Source organism: Ornithorhynchus anatinus, chromosome 6 (assembly GCF_004115215.2).
Source record: "Ornithorhynchus anatinus isolate Pmale09 chromosome 6, mOrnAna1.pri.v4, whole genome shotgun sequence".
Lineage (NCBI taxonomy): Eukaryota > Metazoa > Chordata > Mammalia > Monotremata > Ornithorhynchidae > Ornithorhynchus > Ornithorhynchus anatinus.
The window spans coordinates 28,782,626-28,792,032 of NC_041733.1; the positions used below are offsets into that span (position 1 = coordinate 28,782,626).

The 9,407-nt window shown below is 40.5% G+C and overlaps 1 long non-coding RNA gene and 1 other non-coding gene across 2 annotated transcripts; both read right to left on the bottom strand.

The window, feature by feature from the left end:
* Positions 1-685: 685 nt before the first annotated feature.
* On the bottom strand, positions 686-6,243 carry LOC114812947. Its single transcript, XR_003760561.1, has 4 exons — positions 6,112-6,243; positions 5,302-5,455; positions 4,196-4,329; positions 686-949 (listed from the first exon to the last, which is right to left on the bottom strand). It is a non-coding gene; the product is annotated as an uncharacterized LOC114812947 (long non-coding RNA).
* A 131-nt stretch (positions 6,244-6,374) lies between these two features.
* On the bottom strand, positions 6,375-6,512 carry LOC114812980. Its single transcript, XR_003760593.1, has one exon. It is a non-coding gene; the product is annotated as a small nucleolar RNA SNORA7 (small nucleolar RNA).
* Positions 6,513-9,407: the final 2,895 nt, after the last annotated feature.

Here is a 9,407-nt window from a genome sequence, read left to right on the forward strand (position 1 = left end):
TAGAGACAGGGCAGGGGAAGGTAGTGAGATTGATGAGATCAAGGCACCGTGTGCAAGCTGATGCTAGAGGAGTGAAGTGTTGGGGCTGGGCTGTAGTCTATCAGTGAGGTAAAGTGGAGGTGGGGCAAGCTGATTGAGCGCTTTGAAGGCAGTGGTGAGGAATTTCTGTTGGATTCAGAGGTGGATGGCAGCCATGGAAGTTCTTTAGGAGTGGAGAGATGCTGACTGAATTGTTTTTGAGAAAAATGATCTGGGCAAACAGAGGGAAGTATGGACTGGACTGGGGTAAGACAGGAGGCAGGGAGCTCAGAGAGGAATGAAAATAGCAAACATGTAATTCACTGGTATTTTCCTTTATATCCTTAAGTATATTTTTGTTTTTAATAAAAAAACTCACTTTGGTCATGGCATGGATATACATTGGGCATATTTCACTTGAGCAAACCACATCTGTTTGATTCAGAGCTGTGGTACTCTAGTTCAAAATTATTCTTACAACTTGGTATCAAAATCAACTGTACTTACTGAGCCTCTGAGTGTACAGCACCATACTAGGCATCTAGAGGATATACACAAGTAAAACACACAATTCTTGGCCTGGAGATTATAATACAAAGGAGGAAACAGTAGAATACAGTGACAAAGAGAAAAGTTATAAACTGTAGAATCAACTATTAAATAACAATAAAAAGTGCTAAAGTTGCTGATTGGATGGTATGGGCAGGATGGTAAAGGGGTTAATAAAGCCATGATTCCCAGATATAGTTCTTTACCTGAGTTCTGAAGGTGAGGCTAGACTGGTCTTGCTCTTGCACAAAGTAAGCGCTCAATAAAAATGATGGATTGAAATTGACAGGGGGCGGGGAGTTGGGAGTGGTGTTCTAGGCAGAGAGAAGGTTTGAACAGTGGTTCGTAGGCTGAAACAGATTTCCATGCCAAGGAGTGTAACCTAGAATATAGCAAAAGAATATATAGGTAAGAGGGAACAGCAGGAGAAGCTCTGGATAAATAAAATGTTGGACAGAGATTAGATTTTTCTTTGAAGTTGAGCCTTTGGAAAAGGTAGAAACATGACAAATTGTGCATGATTATAGGTTCACTTTTTAAAGGGCTTAGTTTCTTGTTTATGCGTCAATAACTTTTAAACAGTATAAAAAAAGGGGGCTTCTCAGAGTACCATGAATTTAGCTACTCTAACTTATTAGAAAATCCATACCGAATAAGAAATTTCTTTTCTGACCATTTTATTGTTACAGTCAATTTTGATTTTCAGCTTCTTTCAAACAATAATCAAGCCAGACCAGAATGTGGGCCAAAGACAAAAGATAAATAGTTATCCAAACTGTGGGAGGCAACACACATTCATAAGCAAAGGAGATATCTTTGCTTATAAATTCATGTGGGGACAATTTGGGGGACCTAATGGGCTTTCTGACCTTAAATAATGTTTTGTTTTTCCTTTTTGATGTGATGGAATGGCAGGTAACTGTCTATAACAAGAAATGGAATAACAAGAAAGAGCAATGCTATACCTAAAACTAATGAAAATGAGTGACATTATAACTCCGTGGGTAAACTAACAAATAAAACTTGTGGGTTTTCTTTTTTCATCTGAGGGGCCGGGATCATGTTTGCTAACTCTAACAAACTTTCACAAGCACATCCTGTGCTCTTTGAACAAAGCACGGTCTCAAGTACTAATATCTGATTCATATGTGCATGACAACATTTGTTCTAGAGGTTTTAATAAATCAAAACACTCCAAAATATTAACACTGATATTGAAAATAGCCACATTAGCCTTAGTAAATGGGAATGGTTACTATCAAATTGAACTTTATAAGTAGAATCAATTTATATACACATATGTATACATATATATTGGATGTAAAACTTCATTTGTAATATTTAGAATTCCCTCCTCATTCAAATCAGCCAGAACACAGCTGTCCTCTTGTTCAAATCCCTCCTGAAATACCACTTCCTCCAATAAGCTTTCCCTGATAAAGTCTTCTTATCCTGGTCACTTTCTCCTAATTACCACCTCTAATGCACTCACAGACACCTGTAGCACTTTTTTACATATTGATTTACACACCTAAGCCCTCACTTATTCACCGGTCCATTGTTCCATTCTCTTATTCCTCCAATTTGTCTTTTCTTTCACAGTGTAAACTCCTTGAGGGTAGGGATAGGGTCCTTACCTCTATTTTTCTCTCTCAAGTGCTTCATACTAGGTTCCTCACATAGAAGGTACTTAATGAATACTATCGATTGGACTGGTACTCCAACTTTCTGTCAAGATTTCAGTCACCATCATCAAGAACACTCTCAGACATTGGGAGCCTGAGAGTTTATCACTGATTTATCACTGCTTTCTGCTTAGTTCTATTTCAGGCTAATTCCCTGTTCCCACTGTCAGTGCTGACATTTCTTCAACAACTCAAACGAGTCAACTGGATAACAACCAGTCGAGTATCAGGAAGCAAAAATCACACGATGCAGTCATTGCTGCCACTTCCACCGCTCAGATCGATCTCCTAATCTCCACAGTGGTGCTTCTGCCTTTCTTGTAGCAGTGGACATAGTGGCCTAGGATCACTGGTCTATCACACAGGTCTCCCAGGCAGCAGCATGGATTTTCAGCAGCAGTAATTCTTATATTCATTCATTTATTCAGTCATATTTATTGAGCACTTACTGTGTGTAGAGCACTGTACTAAGAGCTTGGGAGAGTACAACAGTGAACAGACACATTCCCTGCCCACAGTGAGCTACAGTTCCTGCTGAATCGAGCAGGAGCCACATCTTTTGCCTCAAGTGGGGTCCTCTTTCCTTTCCTCCCTGTTCCTGTTTCTTCCCCGTGTCAACGGACAAAGTAATGAAACTACTTTTGATTTTCCCTAACCAATCTATAGAATTGGTCATACTTCTAATTTACAGTTTTCCTCTCAGCCATGAAATGGTGGACAGTTTTACCCCAAACAAACTCTCCCACCTTAAAATACAACCTAACAACAGAATCTTCTCTGCTCTTTTTTCAGGCCCTTAATGATGATTTTACGTGGATTCTTCACTATATAATGTTTGTTCAAATGAGTTGTGAGGAAAGTGGTTTGGATGATGGAAGTATTCTTTGATCTGGCTTTGGCCTGAGAGTTGATAGTAAGGTTAGTAAATGTATATAGAGCAGAAGAAATCTAATAAAAAAACTGAATGTGGTATGTGGAATCAATAGCATAAAATATGAACCGATGCACAAAAATACCTCTGTGTCCAAGTATTCCTCAAAGAAGCTGACATGAGTAGTGGCTGTGCACAGCTGACACTTATTGTTAAACATTCCACATATCATCTCTTAAAAGAAATGTGGATGAATGAGACCATGTGAGCCATTAAAATAGTTCAGTTTGCAGAATCAGTGAAGCTATTCTCAAAAGAATGAGAGCCTCTGTCATCAGTCTCAACTCAGAAGAGTCAGAGGCTTAAAAACAACACTCTCAAGAGTTTCATCAGACTTGAAAGCTTCATAATGAAATCCCAGGCAATAAGAGGCTTTTCTCAAATATTATTCTAAATGTAAGCTAGTGATATTACCACGGAAAAATGCCAGAAATGCTATTAGATTCTTTGGATGCAAAATACCAATTTTTCTTTAATATGCTTAAGAAGATACTTAGTAGCTTAAATGTAGAAAACACTCAAACATGTTGATTGCAAATGTACTTGCTAACCAGGATTATTATCTTCCTAGGAGCTCATTTGAATTCAACAGTAGAATTTTTAAAACTAAGGGCAAAAGAAAATAATGCTATAATAACATAAGCCTCCTGTTAGGCTAATGTAGCAGGAAAGAGCACATTTTTCCATTTAGGGAAGCTGCTTGAGGAAAGGAGACCATAGATGGTAATAGCAATAGTCCATGTACATAGCATTTAGACCATAAAAAAGACAACAATTTTTAAAAGGAGCATGAGGGAAAATTTTCAGTGTTTTCCTCAGGAGCAGAGTCCTAATTCAATGTATTACACGACACACCCTTCTGTCAGAAATCTCAGTGTGCATTCTGCAGTTAACCCTTACATTAAACTTTTTTAAAAAATTGATAAAACCAGTACTGTTTTCACTCATCCAAGTAATCATCAATTGTGAAGTTGAGGAAGTTTTCACATTATGAATGAGATAAATCTTTTACCTGGGAATGAAGTGGCACTCTGAAACCTTTTACTGCTTGAAGTCTCTGAGTGATAGACAGAGTTCCAATCCATGCAGGGTAACAATTTGTCCCTATGGAAATCCTCTTTTACAGGTAACTGGGGAGCGTCAAGACTGGAAGTATGTAAAAATGCAACAACTATTGCTGTCTTAGAGAGAAATGATACCCTTACAAAAACATTTTATTTAATGGTTGAAATGGACCCACAGATGGGATTCCAGTAATGGTGCAGTTTAGAGCCAGGGAATTAAATATGGGACTGTAAACTCGTGGGCAGGAAACGTCTACCAACTCTGTTGTATTGTACTCTCCCAAGTACTTAGAACAGTGCTCTGCACACAATAAGTGCTGCTTCTACTTACTTCTCCTGTGGTCATATTAACAAATCTTGGGGTAACACATGGAGAAATAGCTTGGCTCTTCCTCCCTTGTGCTTCACCTCAGTTCCACCACTGCCGCTTTCATTGCCCTACTGTGGAGTTTAAAAGTGACAATAGGGAAACAGAAAGTAGCCAAGTTTGCCTTTTATTTCATGTTTGCATGGCTGTTTCCATATGAAAAGTAGTCTAAATTTGAAATCACTAATGAATCTTAAACTCTGGAAGTTATTTTGATATCCTAATTAGAAATTAATCATGATTGTCTAACAGGACAAAATACTTTTTTTTGTGAGGGGAAATGACAGGAACTGAACTTCACTGATACCATGTTTTCTGAACTGAATTAATTTCCATTTCTTCCTGCATTGTGAGAGTCTCTGTCCTTAAGCACAGATAGAAAGTCTCTTACATCTTGTAAGAGTCTGGTAGATATGCTGAGTTGAAAGCAAAATAAAGGGGAGGCAAGCCATCAATGCCGGGTTGTAGCCTGAAAAGTCATACCCTGCTTAGGGATTCTTTACTACCCTCCAGGAGTGGAATCCTGGAGCAAGTTAATCTTTAAAAAATTGCTAAATGATGATATCTCCCTTGGGCTTAAGCTTGGGTGGGCCGGGGACAGAAAGACAATCATTTATTTCTTCTTTTTTAAAACTGAGGTGAATGTGGCTGGGATCTTGGGTTGACCCTAGCCACGGTAGAACTTACCACACTTTGTCATGTCAAAACTGCCTGGGCTCTCAAAAACCATGTTGCAAGAGTCAGTTTCGTGAGCACGAGCTGTGAATTTTACTCTTTGGGCACTGAAAGTTGGTGGTATATTTTTGAGTAATCAAAGTCAATTTCTAGTAGTGGAGATCGCCTAGGAATTTAAGCAGAAGAAAGTCTGTTGTCGGAAAAGCCTTGAGATAATAGAGTAGTTCTGAAAGTCTTGACAGAATAGCACATTAATTTAGAGCAAACCTAATTTTTTTACAGGTGATTGACACATTTTTGGCATGTGGTATGGGCTGGCATTCACCCAGTCAGGCACACCCCACCCAAAGTAAGTAGGGGGGAAAAAGCCTTGGAGGTCATAAAGAATCATGAGCTGAAAGAGTGAGGGATCTAGAACTGCTGTTATAAAATGCTAAGATGATAGCAGAAAATATTAATGGAAACAAGGCATGCAACAGTCAGGAGGTCATCTCACTACACTAGCATTGGTTAGGCTCTTCTAAACTATGTTCTGCATTTTAAGAAGGATTCAGACGAGGCCCCCAAAAATTATTCATTTTTTAAAAACTGGAAGTTATAGACAAATATTTTAAAGAGATATGGGGTGGCCAGAGAAGTCTAAGGGATGACCTACTGTCTTAAAGTTTTCAACTGATAGTTAAATACTGAAACACGGTACAAAGAAAGTCAGGAAATCTTTGTCCCTGGTAATCTATGAAACTAGGACACATGAAATTTGATTGGGTGTTTTTAATGTGTTCCTTTCTTGACGAAAGGGGATATTTCTTTGGTTTTACTTACCTAAGATAGTGATTTTGCAATGTCCAAGGCCTCTTGTCTTGTCTTATGCTGTCGAGTCATTTCCGACCCAAAGCAACTCTATGAACACATCTCTTTCAGATTGCCCCACCTCCATCTGCCATAGTTCTGGTAGTGTATCCATCCATAGAGTTTTCTTGGTAAAAATACAGAAGTGGTTTACCATTGCCTTCTTCCGTGGTTAACTTGAGTCTCTGCCCTTGACCCTCTCCTATGCTGCTGCTGCCCAGCACAGGGGAGTTCTGACTAGTAGCAGTTTGCCTTCCACTCACTAGCCACTGCCCAAGCTAGGAATGGAATGGGTATGTCTCTGCTTGATTCTCCCTCCCATAGCTGAGACTAGTAGAGTATTGGAAACTCTCCAGGTGCAATGCTGAGAAGAGGCCAAGGCCTCTTGCATCTTTAAATTCATGAATTCCTCTACTTGTGCTATATTCTTTTGGCTTATACTTTGCTGGATGAAGATGATATTGCTGCATTAGAAAATATTTGTGTACATAATCATATTTACAGATTATTCACTTTTCACCTCTGTCCACAGATGACCTTCCCATGATCGACTACATGGTTCTCTTGTTTCTTCTTTTGCAGGCTCGTCACTCATGCTTTCTTGAACTGTCTTGTCTTAGGCTGTCGAGTCGTCTCCAACCCATAGCATCGCCATGGACACTCTCTCCCAGAATGCCCCACCTCCATCTGCAGTCGTTCTGGTAGTGTATCCATAGAGTTTCTTGAACTATTCAGTAAAAAGACAAACACAGTTAGCTTTCATATTGATAAAATCGAATCATCCCATATAAAAAGAAGAATATTAACAAGAACAGTTTTTTAATTTGACAAGTCACAACTACTGATAAGCAGAATGTTATTTGCTGAGATTTAAAATGTGAGGCAATTATATTCCCAAATGAAAATCACCAGTTTGTCTTAAGAAAACAATACCAAGCGATGTTCTGATTTTCATTTTTATACAAGTGTAATTTTCCACCCAAAGCTGTTAACATATTAGCAGGATTTCATATTATGTACCTGTTTGATGTTCTAGTTTCCTCTCCTTTAAGAGCCAAAGAAATATAATTGTGCAGTGCAATCTTAATATAGATGAAATAGTAAACCCTCAGTCCCTGGATGTCTTCAAAAGGAGCTGCTGTTTCAGTGTGTGCGTTATCCACTCCAAACTTGAATTATTTCTATGGGTTAAGACACTTTTAGAGAAGGTGGAAAAGGCATTTATTCCAAAATAATCAAATACAGGGTTCCAACTTCTCATTTTGAACATGGGGTGAAGCCAGAAATGGAAGGGGAAGAGAGGAGAGGAAAAGAGGGAGAAAAGAGGGGAAGAGGAAGTAAACTGTACAAATAAGGATGTGACTCCTCATCTCTGGCAGTTCTTTCTGTCCCCCAGTCTCCTCCCCGCATCCACCCACCCAGGAGTCGTTGGCCTACTTGCTTCACCCCAACCTGATGATGCGCTCAAAGGACTACGTAAGTCCCATCGCTGTGCAGCTGTAGTGCTGCCACGACTCAAGGGCTCTGGCTTCCGTTGATGCCCGAGTTGCCAACGTTTCATTCCGAGCATGGGGAGAGCAAAGAGGGCAGGGGTTTCAGGGATGATAAGGACTGGGAAGAGACAGACTGCAAAGAACTCCTAGGCCAGAAAGCCTCTATTTCAGTCATTTGGCCCGATTGGAAACTCCCAGGTAATTAACCTCAAAAAATGGTGGGGCGATTGTGTCCATCACCTCCATGCAGTAGGTTTTATGACTCATGCCCAGTTCTGCTACCCTTCCTGCCCCCAAAACTGCCCCCCAAATTGCCTGATGCTGTTGGCTTTGCCTTCTCTGTGACAACTCTCTGAGGGCCATGATCCCTCTGGTCCCCACAGAATGGGCATTTATGATGATTATCCTCTAGACAGCATGGCTCAGTGGAAAGAGCCCGGGCTTTGGAGTCAGAGGGCATGAGTTTGAATCCCAGCTCTGCTACTTGTCAGCTGTGTAACTGTGGGCAAGTCACTTAACTTCTCTGTGCCTCAGTTACCTCATCTGTAAAATGGGGATTAACTGTGAGCCTCACATGGGACAATCTGATTCCCCTGTATCTTACCCAGCGCTTAGAACAGTGCTCTGCACATAGTAAGCACTTGACAAATACCAACATTATTATTATTATTAACTCCTTGTGGGTTGGGTATTGTATCTACCAACTCTATTGTACTGCACTTTCCCAAGTGCTTAATACAGTGATCTGCACACAGTAAGCACTCAATAAATACCCTTGATCTAAGCGTTTAAGGCACGCAGGGGAACGAGAAAATTCTCTTCAAAGGAACAAGCAGGCCTGTTGACTTCTGGGGTGTAATCGAACTAATTAGAAGATATGAAAAAATTTGGATAAATGAGGAATTCAGTTGTCGGCCCGTGGAAATGAAAACACTTTGCAAAGTAGTGAAACAGTGATAATATTGTGCCTGGCACATAGTAAGTGTTTAACAAATACCATAAAAAACCACAAAAAGCTTGTTTTCTGACCGAAGCATCAGTTTCTGTCTGTAAGACAGTTAGAGCCTGGTTGCACAGCACTGACTTTTGACTCTTTTCTAGAGCACCGACTGCGTGGGTTGATAGTGTGGATTCAACTCGATTATCACCAAAGCCTGGTTTAAGTGTCAGGGGCCAGTGGATCTTGTGTTGGCTTGGCTATGTGAGAAGAGGCACCGTAGCCACAATGCTTGCCCAAGGGCGCCTCCTGCCGGAAACTGGTGGGATCCAATTGAGCCAGTAGTGCTTGCCTGGTATTAGGTGGGACTGTCTTATTCTGGCTTTGGTGTCGATTGCAAACCTTTTGCTGTTACTGAAGAGGAATCGCTAAGTTCTTCCCAAAGAACCAAATTCTCAAAGGAAGAACTGATTCGTTTCAAGCATCGCTTGGCAAGCACGGGTTCGTTCACTCAATTCCTTCCATTGTATTACTTGAGCGCTTACTGTGTGTGGGTCACCATACTAGGAGCTTGCGGGAGTACAATAAAACAATAAACAGATACAATCCCCGGCCATGGCGAGCTTACTGTCTACATAGGGGGAAGACACACAGTAGCAGTTTGAACCAGCTTCTTGCTTAAGATGGAAGCAGTTGGAAGAAGACTGCATAGAATCACCAGTGTTACCAGAGACCCCCTGGCCGAAGCCAGTGAGAGACTGCAAGACGACAGCATTCCACAGCTACAAAATTACCATCTTCTCAGTGAAGAACACCAGTACTCATTTGCTTTGGAGCAG